A 20,946-nucleotide genomic window follows, 5' to 3' on the forward strand; every position below is an offset into this window, starting at 1 on the left:
GTCCCTCGACCAGGGCAGGAGAGCCCTCTAGTCCAGTAAGACTATCTCCTAGTGATGGTGTCACAAAATCAAACCACTCTCTTCCAACCTGCCATGAGCCAGCATGGAAGCAGTACGGCTCGTGAAATCACATGGAATAATATGTCAACCAATAGTATCGCAACTAAGAGGAGGCTACCTCCGGATCCTCGCATGTCGACCAGGAGGGCACATCAGCAGCCCCGGACTGATGTGACAGTTACGACCAGGGGTTTGCATCAGCAGCCTCGGACTGATGTAAGACAAGTGAACAGAGGAAAAAAGAAGAAAAATAAACAAATTTTCAACCTATGCACATACAACCCAAGGACAGTCAATGACTTAAACAGTCACGCACTTGAAACAATGTTCCATGAGCTCGAAAATGTGAATTGGGATGTGGTCGGCCTAGCTGAAATCAAAGTCATGAAAAGCTAAATTACAATTCATAACACCTCTAATCACAAACTGTTCCTATCAAGTAATGAAACCTCTCGATCTAACGGAGTCGGCTTCCTGGTACACAAATCCTATGCTCCCTTTGTAGAAGGATACCAACCTATATCTGACAGACTTGCTGTGTTACGTCTTCAAGGAAAATTCTCAAAACTAGTTCTCATACAGTGCTATTTCCCTACCTCATCCCACCGCGATGAGGAAGTCCAAGAACTATATGACAAAATCCAAGCTATCACTGACAACGTACCAAAAAGAGATCACCTCTTCATTATGGGAGACTTCAACTGCAAACTAGGTCAACTACATAAAACATTCCCGTCATCAATTGGAAAACACACTCTAGCGACCGGAAATACAAGAGGCGAACTACTGGGCCAGTTCTGCGTAAAAAACAACCTCCAAGTCACTAACACATGGTTCCAAAAGAAAAAGAAAATGTTGTTTACTTGGACCTCTCCTGATGGGAAGACAAAAAAACAAATAGACTTTATCCTATCACGCACCTCGTCTTCTAGACTAAACGTCCTGAACAGCTTTACCTTGAACACTCCCGACATATCAGACCACAGAATGATACGTACAAAATTCAGAATAAGCTTCTCATGGCCTCAGAAGCAGAAGCGAAAACCAATCCAGAGACCCCACCTTATGAAACAACAAGAAGTCGCTGAACACTTCCAAGTAAATTTACAAAACAGATATGCCACTTTACAGCAAATGACAGACCCAGAGTCCATACAAGAAGCTATAACCGTAGGACTACGGGAAGAATCAGAAGTTGTTCTTCCCAGAAAAATGCACCAAGACCAACCGAACTGGATGTCGCAACAAACTAAAAAAGCCATCCAAGCTAAACATAAAATTAGAAAACAACATGGATCCTCATCTACTCAATACAAAATCGCTAAATCTGAGTCGAAGAAGCTCGTGAAAAAAGACCAAATGAAGCAATTAGAAGATAAAATCGATGAACTCAACACCCTACCTCCACACAAAATCTATTATGCTGCCATAAAGAAACTTAAAACAAAACCTAAAAACATCAGTTGGGGAATTAAAGATGCAAAAGGAAACATCCTCACGAGCAAAAGCTGTATCCTCGAACGATGGGCAAAATTCTATGAAGAACTCTATCACGACAATCCGCAACAGATACTCATCGATGACTCTGCCTCTGACGAAATCCCATCTATTTTAAGAAGCGAAATATCTAATGCTATAAGCAACTTAAAGTATGACAAATCTCCCGGTATAGACGGCATTTACTCGGAATACCTCAAAGCAGGAGGCGAACCTCTAATCACAGCACTGCTTCATCTCTTCAATTCTATCTTAACAACAAAAAAGATACCCAGCAATTTTAAAGAAGCTCTAATAATTGTAATCTACAAGAAAGGCAGTAGACTCGACTGCAGCAACTACCGTCCAATAAGTCTACTCAGTCATGTATACAAACTCTTTATCACTATCATTGCGGCACACGTAATTGACCTAATTGACCAAAATGACCTATATGCATCCCTCCCCCCTACACAAGCAGCCTACCAACCAGGAAGAGGAACAATCGAGCAAATCTTAGCGCTGGAACAAATCATAGAAAAGTCTATTGAATTCAACAATCCCGTTCATATCACCTTCATTGACTTCAAAAAAGCGTTTGACAGTGTTAAATTACCCTACCTTTGGCAACTTCTGGATAAAACTTCCATCAACAAAAAATACATCAACCTCTTGAAAGCAACGTACGACGACTCTAAAGCACTAATCAAAACAGACATCGGAACAACCAGACGAATTGATATTATAAAAGGTGTTAAGCAAGGAGATGTCTTGTCTGCTATCCCGTTTTGCATCGTAGCGGCTGCAATAATCTCAGAAACAGAAAATAAGTGTACAACTGGATTCACCAATCACCATCGGCGGTCATGTAATATCCAACTTAAGCTACGCAGACGATATGGCCATTTTGAATAATTCTAAACTGAAAATGCAGGAATACCTAGATGCTCTGTCAAAAAATGCTGCTAAATTCGGCCGCCAAATAAATGTGTCCAAAACCAAATGTATGACAACCGACAAAACTAACAACACACTCAATCTCACTCTCTATGGAAAACAAATAGAACAAGTGCCAGAATTCATATATCTTGGCCATCGACTATCCGCAACCAACAATGGAAAGACTGCAGTGCAACACCAAATTGGCTTAGGCTGGGCAGCATTTGAAAAGAACAAAAAGATTCTAACATCCAATAGACTCCCAATCAAACTGAAAGCAAAAATTTTCAACACCTACGTTTTACCAGTCGTGCTGTACGGTCTAGAATGCGTAAATTGGACATCATCAACAATGAAAAAACTCACTACCTTCCAAAATCACATCATGAGAAGCATGACCAACAAAAGGTTACTTGATCACACAAAAATAAAAGATCTTCTAACTATGACAAAACTACATCCAATTGCAGCAATAATAAAATCAAAAGTTTTAAAACTGTTTGGCTACACTAAAAGATCACAATTCGGAATCAGCAAAGTTTGCACAGAAGGCAAAGTAGAAGGAAAAAGAAAACGTGGCAGACAACCAAAACGATGGCAAGACAACATTCAATCATGGACCGGACTCCACTTGACGACACTGGGCGAGTTGGCTCAAAATCGCCACTCTTGGAAGCAAATAAGCCATGTTGATGCGCAATCTGCCGCAGGCGGAGATAACGACTGATGATGAGTAATACATTCAACCCTTTAGCCAATAAGTAGGCTAATAGCCTATATACAATCTCAGGTCAAACGACAGGCTTAATCTAAGCCAGTGCTTCCCAAGCATTTTCAGTTCGCGACCCACTTTTAATGCAAGTTTTATTGTGCAACCCACAATGAGATATGACATCTTTATTATGGCATCTTTACTACTGGCGTACGACGTACGTACTGAAATAGGTAATGCGACACAACACATCGTAACATCGTTACATGTTTGTTACATTGTTGCATAATCATAATGCAATAATTTCCCGATTTAATAGAAAGCAGGGTGCACAATTCATGAAAATGGAAAGTCAACAAATGAAGTGAAGATAAGAGTAGCGATGACGAAGGCGCAGTAGGCTACTGTTCAAGACCAAACTGCGGCTTGTGCGATCCATAGTAATGTCGGTAATTTTTTAGAAAATTTTAACATTCAGTAACAGTTAGAAATGCTTCGCGACCCACCTCATAACATCTTTTCACATATAAACTAGGTGGGCAATTGCCCACCTAGTCCCTTTGCTTGCCCCTGTATCCCCTTCTTTGCCCCCTAGTTTGAAATTAGGTGGGCAATTTTTAAGACTTAATTTTTGTTTCAGTTAGATCCAAGTTTTATCCAAGTTAAAGAATGAACAGCTAAATGGAAAGCTTCAGCAATCAGCATACATCTAGAACTTATGAGCCTACCTTTGACTTTACTTATCATATCTTTAATATTCCATTCAAGCAGATTATCAATTTGTTTTGTGAGTAGGCTACCTCAAATTTTGTGTAAGATTTTAAAAGTCTGAATTACCGAAGTTTGTTTCCTGATTTTCATCAAAATGAAATACCAGCTCTTTAGAATCATCTAATTCTGCAAAGATTCAACTCACTATAATATCTTTGCAGTTGTGTTTCATATATTATCATAGTTGTTTCTTTTTACTTTAGTAGCCTACAAGAGACCTCTGCAACTAAATGTTGCTAGATTAAATTTTATTACATTAATATTTATAAAATATTGTGAGCGGCGATGAATATAGGAATCAATTATGGGTCTCAAAAGTTTAGCCTAAGTATAATATGTCTTTTTACCCACAATTTGCCTGAGAAATCTACATTTTTACATGTTTTACGCTCAGAAAAATGCCCTTTTTCCCATCATTTACGCTCGAAAAGTGCCCTTTTTATAATTTTCACGCTAAAAGTGCCCTTTTTTGAAAATTGCCCACCTAGTCCCAATTTGTGAAAAGATGCCATGACCCATCTGAAACAGCTTTGCGACCCACCAATGGGTCGCGACCCACCGGTTGGGAAGCACTGATCTAAGCGCCTTCCTCTAAAAACGTCAGTACTGTACTGTTTCACAAAACTTAAATCTCAACTTATGTCACAAAGATAGTCACACCAAAAACTTTATAAAAACCCTACTACTGTACAATAGTAAATCTCAATTTCTAGCTTCCTGCATTGATAGGCCAAGCCTTGTAGGACTTCAAGTGTCATATGATACTGCTTTCTTACTTTTCCCCCGCCCATATGACAGAGATGTTCACGGGATCAGAATCCAGATCCTGCAAGAACATTAAATATTTGCAGGATCAGGACAAGATCTTAATTTTTGCGGAAAAGCAGGATCAGGACAGGATTTAAGAGTTTTTGCAGGGGATCAAAGGTTAAAAACAGTGTATAAAATTATTCACGAACTGAACAGATTTTATTCTTTACATGTAGCCTGTAGGCTACATGACATATAGTGAGGCTAGTGAGCTATAGTTTCGGTGTGCACTGCGCACCGAAGTTCTAAATGGCATTGGCGTAAATTCTAAATCACATTGACATGTGCTTTTAAACTGAGTCACTGTTTTTTCAAAGGATTAAGGATTGTGTATTAAGGTTGCCAGGAGGCAAAGATGTTCACAAAATTATTGATAATTGGCAAGATCAGGACAGGATCTTTAAAATTTCCAAAATCATCTGATCAGGACAGGACCAGGGCATGTAGCCTACTCGTCGGATCAGGATCTTGAAAATGGTAGATTCGAACATCTCTGCCATATGATGTCAATATGACATCTGTCATCGAACCTACTTGTATTGTATAATGTATTATACGAAAGACTCCAATATTTAAAACTTATTGTTGAGCAAAGCAAACTCAACAGGCAGTTACAAGAGTTTTAGACTTCAAAAGACAAACGCCTCCTAGCTAATTTCCAGTGAAGCTTATGTGATTAGGCCTACTGCATAACTGCAAAAAAAAACGCTTCCCTTCCTAAAAGAACCTTACAGTTACGGTTATTTTTCATTTTAGCTGAACTGCGTTGCTGACAAAAGTATGACTCATTTGATCAGAGTTCTTTAACTGCTAATCTATATTATAATAGTCTGCACTAACAAATTACCTGAAGCTGAATACAATATCTGTACTCAAAGGTAATAGCTGTTATTAAGGTGAAATTATTTTTCTTTTATAACTGTTTTAGGATACTTAACATCCATCGAAGGTTTTTCAACTCAAAATACTTGGCTTTAACTGTCTACAGCCTAAAGTAAGCAACCTATAAATAACAAACCACACCAATTCCTCTGAAAGAAAAGACCTACTTTAAATTTAACGTTTAGAAAGACAGAAAAAGTTTGCACTGTTTATCATTGAAATGAACCATAAAAGAATTCAGCTAAGTTTCAGATTTCATGCCCCGCTGCTAATGTATGTGACTGGTGATCTGTGGAGGCTGTCAAGCTTGTCTTTTTCCAATTGTGATGTCATAAATCTCAGTATTTTGACATCACCTTTTAAATAAGATTTTTTCTAGGACAACAATATGGGCATTGAGCAAGCATGGGATAAGGTTGTTCGAAACAAATTTATTTGAGTCAAAACAAAACGATCATTTTTCGAAGAAATTTACTTAGAGACAAAAAAATTGATACAAAGTATTCTGTGTCGAAGAGAAATATTTCGAGGCATTTTTGTGTGCATCACTTGTAATTCTGAATAATCGGGAATGGTTCGTTTCGAATTTAGGCTAGAACAAAACAAAAAGACTTTTCTTCCAAACAAAATGAAACCAAAATTAAAAGCCAAAAAATGCGTCAAAATAACCTGCTTCATTTTCGTTTTAAGCAATTTTTAAGCAAGATAAATGGAATTTTTTATCATTCAGAAGATGAAATCTTCCACATTTGCATCTAAACTAAACAGCTTCTAGGTTTGGTGGCTGTGCAATTTTAAGATAGTGGTAACACTGTTTTATCGATGTATATTTTAAACTTTTGGGTTTTGCCGTATTTTTCTTTTGTTGGTGTCAAATTCGTATGTTTACTTTGCCGTTCTGTACATGTTTGCGCCAGTAGCAAAAAATAAATTCAATGAATTGAATGACATAGACCTACCTAGAAAAATTCAAATCTAGCTATCAGATTTTTTACAATGAAAATAACATCCATAAACTTTTTGATTGTAAACTGTGAAAGGTCTTCCTTGTCTATGTTTTGTTTCGTGTCGAATAAAATTTTCTATTGAAAAATTTCGTTTTGTATTTTTTGAAATGAAAGTAGTTTTTCAGCGTTGTCAACTCAAAGCAAAAGGAAAACACAAAATTGTCACGGAACACATACTATGAAATGTTCATGCTTTCGTATTTCTAAAATAAAGCAAAAACTTCGCGAAATCAAAATGCTCCAAAATTTTTTTGTGAAGATTTTATTTCGATTTGTTTTGTGAAATATTTCTTTTGCATTTTATTGCGACCCAAGTAAATTTGTTTCAAACAGCCTAAATTAGTCGGAAGTCAGAATGTTTCTTGTACTACTTCAGACAATCAAAGTAATAAACCAAATTTCCTTAAGTCTTTTTGCACCCTAAGCTTTCTCTAGAAAATTTGTTTGATGTGATTTTGAGTCGACATACCTGAATAATGTATGACGTATATAAGCTCAGAGTGTCTATAAATATTGATGCCTCAAGAGGGCACAACTGTGGAAGCCAACACGAAATCTACAACTAATATTTTTCTTGCTATGATCTTACATAAATTTATGTATTTTCACAGTAAAGTGATATCAAGCTTTAAATTATAAGTGATCACTTTGCAAATAGTTGATTACAAATGTGACTCCTGGTCAGCAGGAAAACGTTTAAAAGTGATAATTAATGCATGAGATGCATGACGACGTTTCAACAACGATACCATTTTGCCTAATTTTAATCGAGCTATTGTCTAGCCCAGTGCTGTGTCAAGGGGGGGGCCAAGGGGGGCCCGGCCCCCGGGCCCACCATCTCAGGGGGCCCACAAGTAATAGACTTTTGCGCGTCAGTGGCATGTTTTTTAGCTGCTAAAGTTTACTGCGTGTACTTCCATTGAGAAGATAATTTAGGTCCGGTACCAATGAGATGCCGGGCCTGGGCTCTTATACTAAAATATCTCAAAAATCACCATATTATCTTGAATCAAAGTTAAAATAGGCTGCGACAACATTAGTAAAATCATTTGTATTTGAAACAAAACAGGTTGGTTGCAATTGAATACTTGAAATCAAGAAGGGCTCAATTCCCACAAAGGTGTGTTTAAAATAAATGTGTTGTAGTTATTTTGTGATGGAATTTCAGGGGGCCCACAGGTAATAGACTTTTGCGTTTCAGTAACAATGTGTTTTTTAGTTTTAATTATTTTGGTTGTTTAGTTTTTCGTATTTTGTGGTAGAACTTTGGAATTGGCAACTATTGAACTGAAACCACTTTATATAATACACTGGTAGGATCACCATACTTTGTAAGCTACTGTGTAGTACTGTTGAACCACGAAGTATACAGCTCATTTTAAAATGATTGTCATAAATGGGCAAATTATATAAGACATTTGCATAACTTACTTGCAATGCCTTGTCTAAATTTTGCAAAAGCATAGATTGAAACCTTTCTTTAGCATACCGGGTAAGGTGAAAGCGTTCATGTTTTGTAGGTTAGCTTCTCTTTAGCATAAACTTTAAGAGTGAGATACGATTGATTTTGAAGTCTGCCAATAACTAAACAAGACACATAAAATACTATTTGTAATACTTGACTAGCTGAAAGTTTGGTTGGTCTATTGATATCCCTTTTAACAATAAAGTATTTTTCTACATCTACTGGTATAACTTGCAAGATATATAAAAGTCTTTTTTGAAGTGTCATAAGCTGCATTAAGGCTGTTGCACTTTTAGCTTAACGTTTTGGTTTTACAGGGTGTTTTGTTTTCTTAAGCTTAACTTCAAAGTGAATGTTACTGGTTTACAACTGGTAGTCTAGTTCTAGAATGGTGTGTAACCTTGCTATGTACTAAGATTTCGTTCAGCATTTCATAAAGAAGATGTCTTGTTTGAACTAGCGACATTCTTGCTTTGAACATTTCAGATTTATAAACAAAACTCTCAAAGAGGAATTTTTTGAAATGGCTGACCATGGAGGTTTGTCAGAACCAAGCAAACTTTGCTTTGCCATTCTTGCCATTGAAGTACATTCGTTCACTTTGATTACCAATGGTGCAGACGTGCTGCAAAAGTTTTGCAGAAGTTCCAAACAAGGGAATGTTTTTCTCAAAGCTCTTTGCATAGTTTTTTTTTTCAAAAGTTATGTTGAGCCAAATGTTAAACCTTGAATGTACCAGAAACCATGAAGCATTTAATGCGATCTTTACCCATGTCTTTAATTGCTGTGGTAAGAACCAGATAAAGTGACCAGCAGGCCACAAGCTGAAGAACGACCACCAAAAGTAAGGCAAACAATTCAAAAACTGAAATCAAAGGTCTGCAAGTAATAAGCGGACAGCGGACATTGAATAGTGTAATAATCAACTCACCTGCCTTTAGATGTAGGCCATAAAAATGTTTGTCTTATTTGTAGTCTATTCCATTTCTGCAGTCATATTTTGTTTACTGCTAAACAATTGTAAACAGTAAACAAAATAGCATTTTTCATAATTAGCATTTCATTTTTAGCATTTACAATCTCGTAATTATAAGTATCCCTGACTTTACAGAGGTAGCTATCAGCAAGTGTAATCAGCATACATTTAGATATCAGTATAATAAGTATTTTATGACAGTTGCCAGGATTTTGTTTGTGATTTCAAATCGTTGCTGCTTTATATTTCATTTCTTTCATTCCAAGCAAAGATGAAGCTATAACTTGACAGACCTGTGTTTACTATAAGTTATATTTCTGCTGTGTTCTGTACACTGCTGGGTTGATGGTTGTTTATGAAGTTATAAAAGTTTAACTAGGTAGTAGTTATTGTGCAGTAAGCATTACAACATTTCATTAAGCACCAGTAACCTATGAAGGCTTTCTGAGTACTGCAAAGTTATCAGTGAGTAATGAAGCTGTTTGACCTTACCTAGAAACCTCTTAACTAGTGTTGCACTGTAAATATTGCTCCGTTTTGTTAAAGTTCATAGTAATTTTCTTATGTATGCTGTGATTCCTGTGAAGTAGTTGCAACATGTGATAAAGTTTTAAACTTCATTTACATAAGTCAGCATTCATGCCCATGCACCATTCTAATAACAGCTGTTTTTAGCATGACCAATGGTGTTTGCATATGAAAAAAATAATTACATGTAGTAAAGTTAATTCAACAGTTAGATTACAGCAACTGCTGCTCATAATAATTGTGCTTCTTAAATTCAACAACCACAGTGTTCCAAAAATAAAGCAATTAATAAAAAAAATGTTTTAGTGAAATATAGCATGATTAACAACAGGTTTCTAATAATAGTGTATCTTGTGTGAGTAGGCCTAGTTAATAAACCATGTACGCCATTCTATGCTGTTATAAATTAACACTGTTCTGTTGTGAATTGAAAGTATGTCACTAGATTGGTATATAACTACTGTTTTTATCATACTAAAGTTCCTGATTATGCACATTTGAGTTTTGAGTACACTTGAGTTTTCATGCTAGTATTTTGAATGGGTACTTGGGTAGCTTTTTGAAAGTATTGTAATGGTGAGTGGTTTAATCAATCAATCACTGGTTTATGTTTTTTCACAAAATATTACATCAAATGCACTGGTACATTATGATACATAAAAGTGAGAGAGGAAGGAAGCGAAAGACCTTATGAGGTCACCAAGTCAGCCTCCACCCCGGTGATCCTATAAGGCAAAACATAATTACCACTTGGTGAAAGTGTTAAAATGTTGTTTGTTAAAGCATTTGTGAATTCACTTTTTTTTTGCACTTCTTAACTGTTTTGCTATGTTATGGCGATACATTTAAAAATAATAGGTTAGTGAAATTTCAAATGCCAATTGTAATTTTTGAAAAAATTGCTTTCAAATGTAACTAACCAATTTAAAATTCTCATAATTTTGTCAATTCTTGTTAGATATTAAAATTGTATGAACTCAATGTGATAAGCATGTCAAATTTTTATGCTAACTTCTACTGTGTGATATAAGATCTGGGTTGAATGACCCCTACGCTTCATGACCGTTGCCAGTATGTTTAGAAATCGTTAACACTTTTGGCTTTCATTGCAAGCAAAGGTGTAGCTATGACTTGATAGACCTGTGTTTGCTCTTATTTACATTTGTATTGTTTTCTCAACTGGTGAGAAAGTCTAGTGAAGTGAACCACCTTTCCATATCAGTGCAGTTAACATACACACTATATTATCAAAAGTCTGCTTGCCGATAAGGGGCCCAAAATTATTTTGGCCCCGGGGCCCACCAAGGGCTTAACACAGCACTGGTCTAGCCCAGGGATGCACAAACTTTTTGCTGTTGCCGGCCGCATTCAGATTAATTCTACAACGCACGGCCGCTAGGGCGTTTTAAATGATTTTTTTTTAATTTGCGTTATTTAAGAGAATTTATTCGTTAAAATCTACTAAACTTAGGCTATACTTAATAGTGCCATGAAATAGCAAACATTTTTTGAAATTAATTTATTCCGTCTGCGGCATTGCAACTATAGTGACTCCCTTGATTTTGCATACGAGCAGATAAATTGCTAAGTTGGGAACCTCGGGAGATACCATCAGTTTTAGTTGAGGCTGTAGGTTTCCGTCCAACAATCGCATTCGGTAGGCTACTCGTTTTTCAGGTACTTCATTTGTGAAAAGGCAGACTCGCACACTTAGCCTAAGTGCTTCCGAAAAGAATAAGAGTTTCTCTTGCCAATTCTCGCAACGTTGGATAATCAAGTGCACTTTTCCACATTTTCGACACAGATTTTCCTCGACTCGCCTAATTTTGCGAAATTGCGTGACATATGACGACGAAAATGCTGCTTTGCATTATCTCCTTTAACAGTTTTAACTAATTGACTGCATATTAGACACATCATAGTATGCGCTGCCGTCTCGATCATGAAATAATCCAACTCCCATTTGGAATTGAATACCCTTTTCTCCTCTGCTATTGTTATTTTTCTTTTTAAGGACATAATGCAATGTAGGCTAATGTTACAATGAAATTAAGTTGAGGAAAAAGTTTCGTGTCTAAACGATTTTAACAATACAGCCTACTCTAGCCTACAAAAATTTATGATGAAAATGTTTTTCAAGCTCCAAAAATTAAAATATTATATAGGCCTATAATTACAAGGGTATCCAGTGGTTCTAAATATCTCTGTAGCCTATAATATTTAAAATACAAAATTTTTTCATGTCAACAACAGGGCATTACATGCTTAATGCCAACACATGCTTAATACATGCTTACCGCCAACGCATGCTTATGAAATTACGTGTTAACGGCCGCATAATTATTCATCGACGGCCGCAAGTTGAACACCGTTGGTCTAGCCCTATACTCGGAAGAACGCCGGTTCGACATCGACAGAAAGCACGCGGTGAGTCTTTCACAAGACAGGCAATCATAAACTTGAAGTTTGTCACGAAAATTTGATTTTTTGCCTTCTTTGCTCCAGTAGAAGGCTAAACATATATATCAATAAATCTTCAGCTTGGGAATAGCCTACTGTATATGACAAACAGTAGCCTTGTCAGGGGCTTCCAGTAGATGCTTTTGGACCCAGGCCCTTGATGATTCCAATGGGCGCGAAAACTTGAAGAAACCATCGCGTATTCTTTTGATATATGGTGCGTTTTACTTAGAAATGCTTTGATTTGAAGCCGGAGGATGTTATTTGTACCGGGCCCAAATTATCTTGATGACAAATATGACGTACATCAAACGAAAATCATCAAACCAGATGCAACTAAAAATAATCAAAAGTAGTTAAGCGTAGGTTAGGCTACTCGAATAGTCACAGAATAAAGATAAATATTCTAACAACTTAGATCAGGAGTCACCAACTGGCAGCCCGCGGGCCGCATGCGGACCGCCACGCTGTATCGTTGCGGCCCACGGAAGGTATCAGCGTACAAGTATAACCAAAAATACTTTTCTTGAGGAGTTAACAGCATGAAGGCAAAAAATACTTTCCAAGAAGCATATTTTCGCTTTGCATGCGATTCCACCGACCGACCAATCAGATTATAGTTAGTAGTAGTCGAGGGTCCGATGGAGGACCTCTGGCAGTGCTCTGGCAGTGCTCTGGCAGTGCTAAAAAGCAGTGCTCTGGCAGTGCTCTGGCACTGCCCTAGTAATACCTACACCACTCAGAAGTTACCTACACCACTCAGAAGTTACCTTTCATTCATGCAGGCTATATATCAAATGATATTTTACGCATACAAAGAAAACTGAACAAGAAACTAGCATGTTTAGAATTGCCGATGTTTATAGAAGGCGATACGAAACCGACAAAATTATGGTTGTCACACGAAAATTAACAACTTTCTCTTTAACTATTCTCCGATAATATGGTTTTGGCAACCCTCTTGTGACCGTAATTATTTTGAGTTTTGTATGATTGTAGCAGCATTAATCTATCTTTCGTTTGAAAATGTAGATATTGAAAAGACTCAGTTTAAAATGGTGCACTGTACCCATACCTTTCAAATAACTTGAAATCTTGAGTTGTGTTATATTTGTTCTTCAGGGTTTCAACGTTAAAACTTGACAACAATTTAGGTGTACACATTAATTATATTTCATTTGCAGATAATAACAAAAAATAAAAACCTTCCACGTTCTTTTCCGATCATACAACATCATCTGTGCTGTTACACTCGACACAACAACCTACGTTTTGAAACAAGTCTGAACATGCTTTGTATTCGCATTGATTGCAACATTATTTCAACTTTATGCCGTAACAAAGTTTTTTAGATTTCGGTGAATGTCTCTGTATTCTTTGGTAACTATTTTAATCTTTTTGTGTAACTTTAAATGTTTTGTTAGACATGACAATCTCATACATGTTATCATAGCTTTTAAACCAGTCTCACCGTGTGTTGATAAAAACAGGCTTGAATACAAATACTACATTGTTGAATGATCAGCTCGTGAGAATGACAATACAAACTGGTTACAATACGTTTGTTTTACTTCAGTAAAATTTTGTTTTCCTAACATTTTAGACATATTTTGCACCTAATAAACTCCATCAGTTTCTTTGTAATTAATTTCGTTTAAACATGAGAAAATTACTAGAATTGCCAGTAGCATTTACATGTTCCAACGTCTTAACACAACCGCAATGTACTTTTCCGCTTTCAACTCTATCCTTATTTTCTGTATGAAGAGACTGAATTTCTATATACTGGTGAAGCTTTATGACCCTTCTATGCTTCTTCTCCATCTAAATTTGGTGTCTTGTTTTTCCAACGATTTTTTTTTCTGAGACAAGTGCAAAATCCTACCGAATGATTGTCTGCCGATATCATGCTTCTTCCACTAAATTCGTTCTATTAGCATCGTACTTGTGTGATTGGTGTGACAACGATGTAGCACTCACTAAAACGAATAGACGAGAAAAGACAAGCCAATAAATGTTTAAAAAACAATATAGTATTTATAGTATATTGATATATATATATATTACTATATTTTATAGGAATAGGTATAATATAATTATATATTTTATAATATACTGTATGTTTTAATATATTTTATTATATATCATACATAGCTATAATTTTATATGATAACCTAGTTATAGTAAGTGTTTTTGAACATTTATTGGCTTGCCTTTTCTCGTCTATTCGTTTTAGTGAGTGCTACATCGTTGTCACACCAATCACACAAGTACGTTAATACATGCTAATAGAACGAATTTAGTGGAAGAAGCATGATATCGGCAGATTTTATTGGTACCAAATTTTATTGGTACCGGTATTACATTTTGCTTTAAGTGGATTTTTAAGCTAGATAATGGGCACAATATTCTTAAATAATGAAACTTGGAAGCAAAATTCTTTAACCGTTTTATCTTCGCAACAAAGCATTTATTTCAAGCTTTTTAAAAATAAAAGTTTTTTAAATGAAGTGAAAAAGAATGGTGATCAATGCTGGATGTGAGATTCGAATCCACGCGGACGTTAACCAATTGGTTTTTAAGACCGACACCTTATACCCTCTCCTTGTCCGGTCTATTTAATAAACCTTGTTATCACTTTCCATCGTGATGTGTTGTCTTTGAATCGAAGGTTGGTTGTCACTTGCTTCCACACGTCACGCTTGTACTACTATTTTTTTTTTTTTGCTTCTCGATGTTTGACAAGCCAGTCACTGGTGTACAACATCTCTCCAAGTTCGTCTCCTTCTCCCCTTACATCTCTTTCCCTCCACCACACCTTCAACAACCAATTGATGCAGCTGGTCTGACAATCCTCTCAACATATGCCCGCACATTTCATCTTTTGTTTTAGAAAATCGCAAACTAAAACTTATAAAGGTCTACTCAATAAAATTACAGACTAAAACTTATAAAATTTCTTATAAATTTGGAAAAGAAAATATATTTGGAGGACAACTCTGTGCTTTGCTATAAAACAGAAACTTCCAGCTGTTAGTTCCTACGCTATTCTTTTTGCTTCTCGATACTTGACAAGTTGTACAACACCTCTCCAAGTTCGTCTCCGTTTTCCCTTGCATCTTTTTCGTTCACCTTGCCTTACGATTAAGAACGGGAGTTAGCACTTCAATGCTTGCTTGACACCCTGGATATGAGGGACTCTGCTGTGTGTCAGCGCAGTACGACGGAGCAAACAGCCAACCACATCATCTTTGGGTGTCACATCTATTCCCCTCCCAACGGAATAACAGTCATCCGCACATTTGACGATCAGACGAAAAGTTGGGTCCAAGTCCTTCCTTTCGGCTGACCACAAACTTTTTGCTTCATACGAACGATGACGACGACCTTACCTTCAACATCCAAGTGATGTCTGACAATCGTCTCAACATGTCTCCCAAATTTCATCTTTTGTTTCACAAAATTGAACTGAAAAAAAAACTTTCAGTTGTTAGTATCTTTGTTATTCTTTTTGCTTCTCGATGCTTGACAAGTCAGCTCACATTAGTACAACACCTCTCCAAGTTCGTCTCCGTTTTCCCTTGCATCTTTTTTGTTCACCTTCCTTCAACAAACAATTGATGTACCTGATCTGACAATGGTCTCAAGATATGTCTTTTAAATTTCATATTTTATTCTACAAAATTGAACTAAAAGATAAACCGAAGCAAAGGAAAATATGTGTTTTGTTACAAAAAAGAAACTTTCAGTTGTTAGTACCTTTGTTATTCTTTTAGCTTCTCAATGCTTGACAAGGTGTACAACAGCTCTCCATGTTCGTCTCTTTTTCCCTGGACCTTTCTGTTTCTACCCTACCTTCAACAACCAATTGATGCAGCTGGTCTGACGATCCTCTCAACATATGCCCACACATTTCATCTTTTGTTTTACAAAATCGCAAACTAAAACTTATAAAGGTCTACTCAATAAAATCACAGACTAAAACTTATAAAATTTCTTATAAATTTGGAAAAGAAAACGTAATTAAGAACACGTACTCTGTGCTCTGTCACCAAAAGTAAACTTGCAGTTGTTATAAAGTCGTCCACTTGTCAAATCATGCGTTGTAAACCTTGTGCTAAAAAGTGATTGTGTTGATCATCATTATAAAAGCATTATATGCGACTTTTGTTAGGTGTTTATTTGTGTGGTTCTTTTATGCAAAAGGGATTGTGTACACTTGCATTTGTTTCTCATATTTAGAAAATCTTGTCTTTTTATCATTACAAGTAGTTTGAGATAAAACTTGAAATGACTACAACACTCAGAAGTTTATCTAAAAACCCTATTGGTAACCATCACTTGAGTATGTCATAGATCGATAGTGTCTCACCTGGCAATTTCAAACACATCTCTTGTTGTCAACTCATACAGAATCACACCTGAGAAAACTTTATAGGCAAGTCTCTTACAGAATCTGAACGGAACATCTTCATAAAAAACTCAGAATAAATGGATTGTTGTAGACTTATGGTATGTTTTGTTGGTGTGATTGCGTGTTCTTACAAAAAACAAAATGTCTTGGAGGCTAGGTGCTAATTTCGGTGTCCTTATTATAAAAAAGAGTGATCGTTTACCACGTCGTGTTATTATATTATCATGTGAGTGCTTAGTTGTTGTTAGCATCATACAGTAAGACATAAAATTTATTTCCAAAAATACAAATAAAACGACAAACTTACATTTACGTCATTGCCACAAAGCTATCACTTTTTCAGACCTTGAGTTGTAACAATTTCAGGGATTACTGCAGACACAAACAATTAGTTTTAAGCTTGTAACTAAAGCCGTTACTGACCTTCACGACACGGAGACGAAATGGAGGTTTACCAAAACAAGTATAAACTGAAACAAGATGAAAGAATACAGGATTTGTTAAGTTTTTGGCTGACTTGAAAGTAAACTGTTGGACATATAGGGGTAAAAATTAAAGAGTATGAATTAAAATCAGAGTTGCAATATAGTTTAAGGAAACTGCGAAAGGTTACAGAAAATAATGAATTCCAAAACTAAATGATCAGTGACTAAGGAACCCTTTAAAACCCTGGATTGCGATAAACTTAAATCAACCAAAAAAAATTGTTACTTAACAAATATACCTTAGATGATAATTTTTTATCAAACTAAAATAAAACTTTAGTTCAACTAATCTTCTTAGCTTAAACAGTATCAATTAAAATAAGTGTTGCAATATAGTTTGAGGCAACTTCGAACATGCCTAGGTGAGGAAGTAATTAACAACAAATTTCCTACAAAATCATGAGTAGGAAAGTAGCGACTTCTTTTTTCATTTATCCAGACGAATTAAGATTACGCAACGGTTGTGACACCGATGAACGATGACGCGGTGGAACTATTTTCAGCAAATGGTAGCGCTGTGGTGTGTTTTAAGCTTTTCTATTTTCATAAAATAAAGAACAAGAAGTAAATATAATGTCATTGCTCAGCTTTTAAGACACTGCTTTGTTTGGCTACACTGCTCTGTTTAGTTACCCTGCTTCTTGCTGTGTACTACCAGACGTAGCACTGTATGGTGACTGCCTTTCTCACAAAATAAAACAAACAAGATATAAATCATTTCAATTTCGCATAAAATACACAAACAAGAAATAATACTCATCTTTCACTACTTTTCTGCACTGCTACCAGACGCTAAGGACATTGTCAGGACTCTTGCTCTGTTAGGACTCAGCTTGTCTCATCATATAAACAAATAAAAAATAATGTCAAGTTCACATAAAATAAACAAACAATAAATAATACTCAGCTTTCACTGCTTTTCTACACTGCTTCTTGCTCTGTACTAGCAGACGTAGCACTGCCGGGGTACTGCATTTCTCATACAATAAAACGAACAAAAGTAAATAATATCAACTTCACATAAAATAAACAAACAAGAAATAATATCAACTTCACATAACATAAACAAACAAGAAATAATATCAACTTCACATAAAATAAACAAACAAGAAATAATATCAACTTCACATAAAATAAACAAACAAGAAATAATATCAACTTCACATAACATAAACAAACAAGAAATAATATCAACTTCACATAAAATAAACAAACAAGAAATAATACTCAGTTTTCACTGCTTTGTCACACTACTTCTTGCTCTGTACTGCCAGACGTAGCATTGTAAGGGGACTGTTTTCTCATAAAATAAACAAACAAGAAATAAATAATAACAGTTTCTCATAAAATAAACAAACAAGATATAAATAATATCAACTTCACATAAAATTAACAAACAAGAAACAATACTCAGCTTTCACTGCTTTGTCACACTACTTCTTGCTCGCTCTGTACTGCGACAATACTCAGCTTTCACTGCTTTGTCACACTACTTCTTGTTCTGTACTGCCAGTCGTAGCATTGTAAGGGGGCTGTTTTCTCATAAAATAAACAAACAAGAAATACTGCCAGGACAGAGGCTAAGACTCTGCCAAGGCTCTGCCAGACTGCTCTGCTAAGGCTCTGCTTTTGGCTCTGCCAAGACTCTGCTTTTGGCTCTGCTAGGGCAGTGCCAGAGCACTGCTTTTTAGCACTGCCAGAGGTCCTCCATCGGACCCTCGACTACTACTATAGTTCTAGGTGGGGGTTGCTTAAAGTTATTCCAATGCGATGTCCAGCCACACTGTCCCAGTGGTTGATTAAAACGTCTGTTTTCGAATTTCGAAATTGTCTGTGAGCATAGAGTTGCTTATTTTAAGTTTGCAAATGTCATGTAAACACTAGTGTGCGTTTCACCGTTATAGTGTTTCACGAGCAGTGTTCTTATTATGCAAGTTTTTGTTGGCAAAATAGGTCGGTGTGCCAACTCAATTTATAATGAATTGTCAAAATATTATATGTAAAGTTAAAGACTTTTTCTGATTGTATTATGAAAATATTTAGCTTTGTACTGCAAAATGTTTTTGTTTTAAGAAATATGGAACGCTTCACCATTTTGCGTGTCATCCTTGCGCAGGGACCATGCTAATCTTCTCTGTATCGTTACAATTTTAGTATATGTACTGCCGAAGCAAGTACAGCAAAATGTTGTTAACCAACAAATTCTTGCCATGCTGATAAGCACCGCAAGTGACAGTTGTCCATATTAAAAAAAAAAACGGTTTTATAGACTCTCACAAAAAGGATGAAAAACCAACTCATTGCTTTTTTAGAAGGAAGACTTTTCACGAATTACGATTTTTCGATGATTTCCACAAGCGTTTGTTTCATGGTGCCTGGTTTCTTTTTCCCTGTTATTGGAGCCTATTTTTCGCTGATATGTTTGCAGGTCACTATTGTTGCCTGTATTTCGATGTGTCAAACATTTCCTTGTTTACTGAAATTGTTAATTGCAAGATATCTTTAGTGAAGCGAAGTGACAACACCACTTTTGCTTGGCGATGAATATTCTGATGAAACCGCTCGCCTCGCTATAAGTGCGCAAAACAAGTGGCCTCGTTTATTAGGCATTGTTAAAAAAGACAAAAGTGTTGTAAAAGGAGCTTGGCCTGGCAGTAGCGTTGTTCGATTAATTTTGTTGCTGCGGTATTCTAACATAAATATGAACAACATGTAACGCTGGATACTGGGTACGAAATGCGTTTTTTTCTAGCATAAGAATCAACCTACCTAAAATTTTATTAGTGCGACCCACCACAGCTCTCCTTAGTGCCAAAGTGGCCCGCATGCAAAAAAGGTTGGTGACCCCTGACTTAGATGATTTAGAAAAAGAGTTTTTTTCGCTTATGGAGCAAAAAACCATCTCTACGTCTACAGTAGCATCAGTCCAGTACTGCACAGCATTTTGCAGAAACTTTAAAGGCCAAAACGAAAAAAAAATAACACAAAATCAAATTTTTTCCACATGGGGGGCCCTTCAAAAGTCGGGGGGCCCGGGGAAACTGCCCCCTCTGACCCCCCTAAATCCGGGCCTGTTTACGACACTCCTTTTATTCCAAACTAGCCGCAGCGGGAAGACGCTGCATTTGCTTCTATCGTACTTCTGCTGCTTTCCAATTTATGATAAAAAAAATAAATTGTTTTTAGATATTTTTGATGTAAACACTGGAGAATAAGAATAAAATTTCACTTAAAACTTTTCCATAACGACGTTGAAATGACAATGTTAACGAACTTGGTACTTGGTACTAAAAATTGATATCATTCGTTTTCAAGGTCACTTTGACTTCACAAGGTGCTTGAATAGAGCTGTAGGCTACTGATGTACTGGCAGTGGCGTACCGTGACCACTTTGACAGGGTGTTCAGTGACGTCAAAGTAACAGCGGGGGGTCTGGGGGGCCTCCTCCAGAAAAATTTTAAAATTACCATTGAATTTGGTGCGTTCTGAGAGCATTTTCAGCACAAATTCTGAACATGAACAGAACTGACAAAAATAATGTTGTCGGAATGGAGAAGAATACAAAATAGATATTTATTTGACAGCGCATTGAATGAAAGACTTAATAATATCAAACATTAAGTTGCATTTCTAAAGTCACATACTTCAGTTCACTTTTTATTTCCGACCATCAAAACGAACAATATTACTTGCCATAACACAGCAGGAGTCTGAAAAAACGCGAAAGTTAAAGCGTGCTCGAGATGGAAACGATTTACTTCATGCAAGGATTAGGCACGGTCGCAACACCTTGAGAAATGTACAAGCGAATTAAAAACAAACAGGTGAAAGTTAAAACAAAAAACAATAGCAAAGCAACTCGATAATAAACAAGAAAAGAAAATCGATTGCTATGTTGGTCGGCTGTACTTTTATCCGCCGTACTACTTAGTAAAAACGAAAATGTTTAACACCTCGACTA

General features: G+C 36.3%; 1 non-coding gene across 1 annotated transcript; it reads right to left on the reverse strand.

The window, feature by feature from the left end:
- Positions 1-19,056: 19,056 nt before the first annotated feature.
- LOC145769773 (U6 spliceosomal RNA) lies at positions 19,057-19,163 on the reverse strand. Its single transcript, XR_014289086.1, has one exon. It is a non-coding gene; the product is annotated as a U6 spliceosomal RNA (small nuclear RNA).
- Between the last annotated feature and the right edge of the window lie 1,783 nt (positions 19,164-20,946).

Source organism: Aplidium turbinatum, chromosome 4 (genome assembly GCF_918807975.1).
Source record: "Aplidium turbinatum chromosome 4, kaAplTurb1.1, whole genome shotgun sequence".
Taxonomy (NCBI): Eukaryota; Metazoa; Chordata; class Ascidiacea; order Aplousobranchia; family Polyclinidae; genus Aplidium; species Aplidium turbinatum.